Consider the following 10,187-nt stretch of genomic DNA (forward strand, 5'->3'; position numbering starts at 1 on the left):
TGGCTGAGCAGGAGGGTATAGGACTAACTTCTTGGACATATTCCCATTCTTGATGGTCATATTCCCAGCTCTGCGACTGATGTAAGCATCGACAGTGGCCAACCAGGGCCTCCCAAGGATGAGAGGGTAATCATTAGGCTTAGCCTTAGGCTAGAGAACTAGGAAATATGTAGGGTACTCCCAAGAGTCAATGGGGACCATCACATCCTCCACAATCCCCTCAGGGATCACTATGGAGCGGTCTACAAGTTGCATGACTATTGTGGTCTTTCTTAATGAACCTTGGAGGTTGAGCTTGGGCATGGTGTCCTTGGTCATCACATTAATGGCAGCCCCAAGGTCGATCAAAGTGTGTGGGACAATGGTGCCATTGATGTGCGCATCTACTACAGGGCTCCTAGGGTCCAAATACTTTGGACAAATTGCCTGCCCCAGCATTAAGTCAAACAACTGTCCAAGGACATTAATGGTAGGGGCATCTCTTCTTCGCCTCCCTGGATGCTCGAAGCAATTCTCCTTAATCAACTTGTTGTAAATAGGTACATCTTTAATGGTTTGGAGAAGTGGAATCTTGACACATAGGTTTTTCAATTCTCCCAGAAGTTCAGTCTCTTCTGGGGTAGGCTGGAGTGGTTGAGTTAATCTCTCAAGAAAGGGTGGATTTACTTTAAGAATGCTTTCCTCTCTTCTTCTTCAATGTCCCTAGGTGGAGGTGGAGTTTGGTTATCCGGGATAACTCTCCCAGATCTCAGGTTGATTTCATGGATCTCCATAGCATAAGCCAGATATGATGTCTCTCCATTGTATACTTGATGTTCCTGTCTGTTGTTCGGGTTCGGATTTGGTTGGGCAGGCATCTGGGGTTGTTTAGGTGGAGCAAAGTGTAACAATTTTGGTTGGGCAGGTGGTGAAGGCAATAAAGTAGGAACATTGTTGTACTGGGGCCTCCACCCCTGGGGCGGTGCATTCCACTGAGGTTGTGGCAGAGCATATGGTTGAAATGACTGGCTAGCTGGCTGGGAATGATACTGAGATGCAAAGGACCAAGGAGGAGGTGCAGACCAAGAAGGATGAGCAGGGGGTCCCCAAGAAGGTATGGATGTGGTCTGATTGGGTTTGTAATATGCATGGGATGACCCTTGCATGCCCTACTAGTGTGGCCTAGGCCCATGAGGTCTCCTTTGGTTTATGTAGCAAAGCTTATCAATGACCCCTTCAGCTCCTTGATATACATCTTTGAGTCTAAGAAAAGAAGGGAACTTGTCTGTGGAGTGGTTTTCTTCACAGAATTAGAAGATTTCAATAGAATTCAATGGACATTCATTCCTAGGGTGCCTCCTAGTGCATCTAGGACAGAAAATGGCCAAGGCTCTCTCTGCTTCCTCCTGCTTTCTCCTAATGTGCATAGTGTCCATCTGTAAGGCAAGGGTTTGCAACATCTCACTCTTGAAATCTTCCAGCATGTTTCCAATTTCACCCTTGATGGATGAATTGGAAGAGGATGTACTGACCATAAGTTGACTTTCCCTGCCCTTTTTCCTAGCTGCCCTAGAATGGTTTCTAAAGACAGTCTTGATATCCTCATAGAGTAACTGGTATATATCTCCTCCTGCTAACAAGTGTAGGGTATCTAAAATGTCTTCCCTTACTCCTCTAATAAGAACTAGCTACAGTGACTTAGGGTCAAGTGTGCACCTGGCCCTTTTGTAACTTAGTTGGAATCTTTCTTCATAATCCTCTAGGGATTCATCATTACCTAAGGTCATCCTAGAAATTTACTCTTCAATATCTTTAGACCTACTGTAGTCTCGATACTTGTTGTTGAAGGCTTGCTACATCTAAGCCCAAGTTGTGATGTTATCCCCAGGTAAACCCATGAACCAGCGCAAAGCTGCATCCTTGAGGGTAGATGGAAATAGTTTCAACTTCTGCTCATCATTTGTGTAGTCATAGGTTCGGCATATAACAACAAACTCAAATAGGAAAGTGTCGGGATCTTCTATGGTCAGGCCATGGAAATGAGGAAGGGAAGAGGGGCTTATATTTTTCATCTTAGTGTCCCCATTGGTTTCCCTAATGGGGAAGGCACCCTCAACTCTCTTTCTATTCCCTTTGTCATTTATGTTTTCAACCATTGGCTCGGTAGGAATGGGTTCTTCTTCTTATTCTTCTTCCCTTGTAGGTTCTTCAAATATGTCTGGTTGCTCACCTAAGGGTTCCTCCAGTTCACAGCCACTGAAGAAGAGGGAAGGTTGGTTGTTTGATGCAGTGGGGGTATTTGGCAAAAATTTCCCTAAGTTATCCCTATTCCTACGAGGCATGAAAGGAGATGTTTTTGGTTTGGTTTTGTGTTTTTTTCAAACTTTGGGAAGTACTTTGCAGAACTAAAATTGCAGATTGAATGAAAACTATTGATTGAATGAAAAACTAATTGCTAAATTGAAATCTTACTTGCAAAATGGAAAGGAAAGCAGAGAATGTAGAATGAAAAAGGAAGCAACTAAATTACTTTTGCAAAAATGAAACTAATGGCAGAATATTAGAAACAAGAAATAGAATAAAGAAAGCAGTAATCACATATTACTCAGACACCTCCCTGACAACAGTGCCAAAAAGTGATGAGCACCAATATTGCAGCAAGAATGTTGCAACTCCTGGGCTACCAACTTTACTTTATCAACCTGGAGTTCATACAAACTTGGTGGTGACAGTGTTGTATACACAAGTAAAATTGATGGTTCTGCCTTTTGTCACTGTTTTGGTTGGCGAGAGACCACTAGGGTTTTCAAGGCAGACTTCTATGGATTCAGAAGAAGCTTGGTTCCTTGATGAAAGAAATAGAAATCTACTCTAAGAGAGAGCTGATCTACTGTAATAATGAAAAATACTGAAATTCAATGCTAAGGCACACCATTTCCTAATTAACTGCTAAGAGCTATGCTTTGCAATAATGCTAAATTAACATGAACAAAATTCTATTGTCCTAAGCATGGAAGTTAAAAACATCAAACATCACTATTATGCATGTAAAGGACTGTAATAAATCTATTTTTTCTTTTTATGCTTTTCATGAAAAATCAAGTGTGCAAGCTAATCTCTTTTGGTGATGTGGCAGGTGGCTTAGGGATGTTGGTGGATGGCTGGAAGGTTCAAGAGATGGTTGGAAGGTTTGGGATACCCTTGGGTGACCTTGGGTGGATTCCTAGAGGTTTTCCCTCAATTCGGCCTCAAAACAGACCACTACAGGAAAACCTACAGGATGTACTAGAAACCTACAGGATTCCCTGTATTTCTACAGGATACAGCTGAGAGAAAAACAATGGGTGTTGGAGGTGATGGAAGGCTTAGGGAAGGTGGTTGATGGGTGGAATGGAGTGAGAAAAGTCCTAGGATCACTCAGAACCCAAAACCAAGTTTAGGAGATGGTTGGATTTGTTCAACATGATTGGGGGAATTTCTATGTAAAATGATGAAATTGGTGAAGGTCTTGATGAAAACAAGGAATGCCTATGGGTGGATGAAGTTGGAAGGTGGTTGATTGCTATGAGATCTCTTTCTACTTCTGAAGCACCTGCTCTGCATCAAACATGTGTAATTTCCAAAAAGTCATGTAAACAAGAAGAATTCTCATGAGCTAGAAAAGCATAATTTAATGAACTAATTGTATACCATATGCATGAGGAAATTGCTGAATAAAATGGAATCATGGATGATATCTACTGCAAGAATGAAGATAGAATAGATGGCAATGAAATCCTACAATTGAAAAACTAATAAAATTCTATTTCAAATACAATAAACTCTAATCTTATGAAAGAAATGGAAATTTGTCTTTTTGGGGCTGCATAAGGGTCTTTTCCTCAAATCATGATCCCAAAAGGAAGAAGTGAGGCTAGGACACCTACAAGTCATGTTGGAGATGATCTTTCAGCCACTTCAAGTTACGTTGGGGGCATAAGTCTAGTCACTGCAAGTCATAATAGCAATTCATCACCAACCTCTGCAAGTCATGTTGGAGATGAGATTTCAACCGTTGCAAGTCACGCTGGGGGCATAAGTCTAGGCACTACAAGTCATACTATAAATTCATCACCAACCCCTACAAGTCATGTTGGAGATCAGCTTTCAGCCCCTAAAAGTCACGTTGGGGGCATAAGTCTAGTCACTGCAAGTCATACTAGCAATGGGTCACCTACCTCTGTGAGTCATATTTATGTTGACTCAACTGCTTCTATGAGTAGGGCTGGGGGCACAAGTCCTATCTCTCTTGGGAAAGAGTCACTAACCTCTGCAAGTCATGTTAGGGACTCTCCACCAACCACTGTTAGTCATGTTGGTGGAATGGATGTTGATCAGAAACCTAGGCGTAGAAGTTTTAAACCTAAGTTCCCTTGTAAGATATGTAAGGGAGACCATCTTACTCATTTCTGCCCTCGTATTCCAATGGTATAATGGATATGGTCCGAGTCTGAAGGTTCTTCTAGTCCTGAATCTGTTATGGTTTCTCAATAGTCTCCTCAACCATTGGTTGTTGATGTGGTTGAGCCAGTGAAATCTCTGGTTGATTCCACTCCTATTTTGGGGGGTGAAGTGCCTAATAATATAGTCTTCTTGATTTCTAGTACAGAGTCTTCTGGCCTAGGGGGATTTTTGATCTCTTTGAATGTCCCCCCTTCAAGTTCTAGGAGTGTCTCCTTTGATTGGGATAATCTTGTCGAACCTCGTCTTCCTTCGGCTGCACCTTTCCAAATAAAGGTTAGAGTTAATTCTAAAAATGTCTATCAATGTATGGTGGATGAAGGATCCTCTACAATTATTATATCCTCCTTGACTTGGAAAGCTTTGGGTTCTCCAAAGTTGTTGACAGTTGATAGTCAGTTGTTAGCTTATGATAGAAGACCTAGTGAATCTATGGATGTTCTTCCTCAATTTCCTATGAATTTAGGTGTGAAGTTGTTTTTAGCGATATGATGGTGGTTGATCACCCTTTACACTTTAATATGCTACTAGGGCATGATTTTGTCTATGCTATGAATGTTTTGGTTTCTTCACTCTTTCAAGTGATGTGTTTTCCTCATAATAGAAATATTTTCACTATTGATCAGCTTTCATATGATAATCACCACCCTAATTCAAATTTACTACATAATACCCCTTAGTATGTTCCAAGTGTTCAGGTAGACTCTACCTGGAAATGGGTGAAATATGTGGCATTGTATTCTCAATGTTCAATTTCTTCTAAGAAGGATTCTTTGCCCTATTATTTTCCTTCTCGGGACTTGCTCCCGGTAGTTGACAAAGTGATTTCTCCTATGGGCACTTGGGACCCCTTAATTCCCTCTTTTGATCCTTCTAGTTCTCGTTATTTCTTGGATATTGAGTTGCCTTCACAGGAGGAACTTTTTGAAGCCATGAGTTTTAAATACAAAAGGAGTCGTTGGCCTGAGCCCCACGAGGGGCTTGTCCTGAAGAACTATTATGCATAAGCCACAAGGTTGTGTGGTTCCCTGTACCATATTGTACATATAAGGTACACATTTTCAAGTCCCATTGTCATTTTGGTTCATAATCCATTAAATGGGTCACAAATAAGTCATCACTATCTCACCACTAAGTCACTAGATGAATTCTGGAAAATCAGTGTTTACACCTTTCAGATTCATGCCAAAAAGAAGAGTGGGAGTTAGTTGAGTCACCAAGGGTCAAAAATCAATGTTTTATTTCATTTTCTCAAATGAAATATCATTATGAAAACATAAAAAAGCAAAGTGTCAAAGTCCAAATGAAAATTATTGGTGGGTCCATTATTGTTCGACACAGAAAAATCGATTTATATCATGTATAAAATCTCACCATTCACTCTTTTCATTCTCCACTTGCTCATTATTAAATTCAACTCTCCACATCACTCCAGTGAGGTAAATATTCCATGCCAAGAAGGGTTATTTTCACTCAAAACCAAATCTTGAAACCTGTGCTACGCAAACACTTTGCCTCTGCTACGAATTCCCTATTTGTTGCTTCATCGTTTCTCCAAGGAGTGGGCCTTCTATAATTGATTTCTTCTTCATGGTGACTCTTCTCTACATATGAAACAGGTTGGTGGTTTTGCCTTAGGGTTTATACTCTTTTGGTTTTCTTTACTTAAGCTTGTTATGTCCCAACTCCTTTTCCTAGGGTTTTTGGAGGCAGTTTGCAAGAGTTTCACTTTTCCCTTTTCAAATTGTTGATCAAACTCATATATTTGTGCTCTCACACCATTAGCTACCTCAAATATACTTACCTACATACCTCTCATCGAACCCACTCCTAAATTCCACCATTTCTACCCAAACCCTAGCAAATTTTCACTCTTTTTCACTATAGGACTGTGTTTTAGGGTTTAGGAAGCCTTCCACTCACTCAAATCCAATAATTCCTATTTCCCTGGCTTCCTAAACTTCCCCTCTACTTCCACAAATTTTGTCAGAATTTTCCCACTTTCCCATACCCCTCATTCTTCCTAAACTCTCACACAACCCTTCAAAATCCCCTATTTTCACATAGTCAAACCCTAGTTTGTCATCCTAAGAGATAAGGGACAAAATGGATTCTGAAACTTTAGAGCAAAAGAAGCATAGAGGAGGGAATGTCATTATACATGACCCCACATTAAACCATGAGGTTTTATCTTCTCCCTTTGTCATGAAATTGTTTGAAGATGTTAGTTGCCTTCAGTTTTGTCAAAAGATTGAAGAACTGAAATATCATGACCAACTAACTAGTGCCTTTGCCACCAAGCTGCAAGATGAAAAAGATACCATAGTAGGGTTCCAAACTATTGTGTCAAGCCAACTTGTCTCCTCAGCTACAAGGATTCTAGACATTGGAGAGAACTAGTTCAAAATTGAAGAGCTTGACCTTAAAAGCTATAAAATATACCTAAAACCATAGTACCAAGCAGCTCCAACTATATTTTTCCATTCATAAATTTGTTGGATAAGTACACCCCTCTCATGAAGATGATCGTGAGTTATTTCACATGTGAAGGTAGGTTTTCTAGGATTTACAAGTACCACGTGAAACTTCTCATGCATTTCACCGGTGTACAACAAGTAAACTTGTCCTATTTTTTGTATAAGAGTTTGGTCAAAACGCCAGAGAAGGTGCAATCACAAGGGGATAAACATCATTCTAGTTTGTCTCATCATGGCATAGTCAAAGTGTTGTTTTGTCATCAACTTGCACAAGAAAATGTGTCTTGGGACCATTTTTCTAAGTTAGCATTTCCTTCATCTTCTTCAACTAGGTTTCATGATAAAATCATGTCTACAGTTTCACCTATGCAACAAGAGATTTCTTCTTCAAGCAGGTTAGCTAAGAGAAAGGACAGGTCAGAAGGGTCTCAAACCTACTCTAAAGGTGATAGGCTTGTGTTTTCCCAAGAGATGGTTGAAGGGGCCAAGCCCAAAACAGGTAAAGAAGCAGTTTCTTCACACCATGAAGAGTCCTCTCATCCGGACACGCATGTGACAACAAAAGAGAAAGAACAAGAGGGAAGAATCAAAGATCAGATAATCAGGGTTAAGGAGACTGAATTCAAGAACTTGGAGGGAAAATTTATAGAGGCAAATGCTCTAATAGCATGCCTACAACAAGAGAACATGCAACTGAAGGTGAACCAGATGATGCTAGACAAGCAGGCAGCAGTGTCAAAGAAGGAAGATACAAAGGGAAAGGCAGTGGTTCAAATGGAAGTGTCCAAAGGTAAAGGCAAACAAGTTGCATCAAGAAGACCTAGGACTAGAGTAGCCAAGAGAGCTTTTGAGTAGCAAAGAGAAACTTCACCACCAAAGAAGTTGATTATGGTAGATGACCTAATTGCTAGAAACATCAATGAAGATAGAGTTTATTGGCTTGATAAGGTGAATGGATACCTGGAGCAGCTCCTCAAGAAGGCCAATAGGAACAACAACTTGCAGAGGCATATGGCCATGCACTACTACACCAGGAACAAAATATCTCAAGTCAAGATTAAACAGTTAAAGAGCAAACTCAAGGAAAACCTAATTGGCCAAAAAGACAAAGACAACCTTGAGATACTTGTTGAGGCCTCACTCATGGAATAACATATCCTATTTTACCCCTACTCAACAATTTTGAGGAAATTTGGAGAAAATTTTGTCATTTTCAAAATTTGTTCATTTTTTATTGTTTTAAAAAACACACAAAATTCTATAAGCGCAGCACCTTGGCACTACGCTTTCATCTCAGAGCTCCAAATGATGAAAAATTTATATTCCTGGATAGCTTTTACCCTAAGGATCTCAAAAATCCACTTTTGGAAGCAGGTCAGCAATCTGGTGAAGAGATAACTCTTGCATGACTTCAGAAAGACTTCTAACTTGAATTTCTCCAACTAATTAATTTAAAATAAATTAATTAATTATTTTCAAGTAGTTGTTCAGACTAAATTCGATTTTAATTCACAATTTAATTCAAGGAAAAATTAAATTGGAATATTATTGTTGCCATATTTCAACACACCCTCTCAACAAGAAAGGGATTATCTGCCACCCTAATCATGTCTTATGGAACTCGAATTTACACTTTGAAAATGCCTTTGTCAAAATGTCAGCATCTTTCTCCTCTACCGAAATATACTATAGCAACATGATCCTCCTCGCTACATAGTTTCTGAGATGATGATACACACTACCATTAGCAGCTTGCTTTACCTTTTAAAGCCAACAGGAACTCACAACTGACTTGTTCTCCTATCTCGGAACCATGTCCCAAACACTGTTACGAACTATGGAGTCATACTCCTCCACCATAGCATCAACCTAAATCGGCTGCTGTAGTGCTTCCTCAAAGGAAGATGGCTCGGTCTCAACACATTCCCCAATAAGGGCCATGTATCTAGTGTACCTCTCAGGTGAGCTCCTCTGTCTGCACTGAGAAGATGGTGCTCCCACATTATCTCTCACATCCTCTAACAATCTGTCAACTTCTCTTGTGCACTACTGCCCATCTCTGGAAGACTCTGCTTGATTGGATGTCTCCACTCCTGGAACCTTTGCATGTGGCTGCTCCGCATCAATCTGAGGCTCCTCCTCTTTAGGAACCAATAGTTCCTCCATAGCCTGTAGTTGGAGCTCCCTCTCAAGGGAAACTTGCATGGCCTTTTGCTTATCAAACTTGCGATCTCTGCGAACCACTGTCATCCGACTGGTAGGCAAGTACACCCGATAGTTGTGAGGTGTATCAGTGTACCCCACAAATATCCCCAACTCTGCTGTCAACTCAAGATTCTTCTGTGCATCCTTTGTCACATGGCAATATATCGATGAGCCAAAGATCCTGAAGTGACCCACATCTAGTCTCTTACTAGAGAAAGCTTCCTCTGGTGTCTTCATCCCAAGTATACGATGCGGGCTTCTATTCTGCAAATAGACCGTTGTGTTGCATGCCTCAGCCCACAAGTGAAGTGGTAGGCATTGGTCATGCAACATTGCCCGTGCTGCCCCTACAATAGTTATGTTCTTCCTCTCGGCCACCCCATTCTGTTGTGGATTATGAGGTGCCATCAACTCTCATTTAATTCCTTCCGCTACACATAAGTCCTTAAACTCTTGAGAGACATATTCTCCATTGTTATCACTTCTAAAGGCCTTGATCTTCTTCCCTAACTCTTTCTCGACCAAAGCTTTGAACTCACAAAACTTTGTGAAAGTTTGGTCCTTCTTTTGCATGAAATAAATCCAGCATTTACGAGAATAGTCATCAATGAAAATCACATAATACCTTTTCTTCATTGTGGATGTCGTCGAGAATGGTCCACACAAGTCAGTATGAACTCACTCTAAGATAGCCTCTGCTCGACTATCTCAATCATGAAAGGAAGACTTGGTGTACTTTCCCAAGGTACAACCTTTTTATGTGTCAACTTGCTCAAGTTTACCTTTGGGAAGTCCTTTAGATATCTGTTGCATTATCTTCAAAGCCCCATGATGCAAATGGCCCAACCGCCTATGCCACAACTCGCCAATTTATTGGCTTTGCACCAATTCTGCTTTCATACTCAATGCTACACAATCATCTACCTCTAGTTTATAGAGATTATTCACCTGAATCCCTATCCTCTTGGTCTAACCCATGGCTATGTGTCTAAGGAACACCTTTCCTTTACTAAAGACAACATCGTA

Source organism: Pinus tabuliformis, chromosome 8 (assembly GCF_031772625.1).
Source record: "Pinus tabuliformis cultivar Carrire ecotype Pingquan chromosome 8, CPIR1, whole genome shotgun sequence".
NCBI lineage: Eukaryota > Viridiplantae > Streptophyta > Pinopsida > Pinales > Pinaceae > Pinus > Pinus tabuliformis.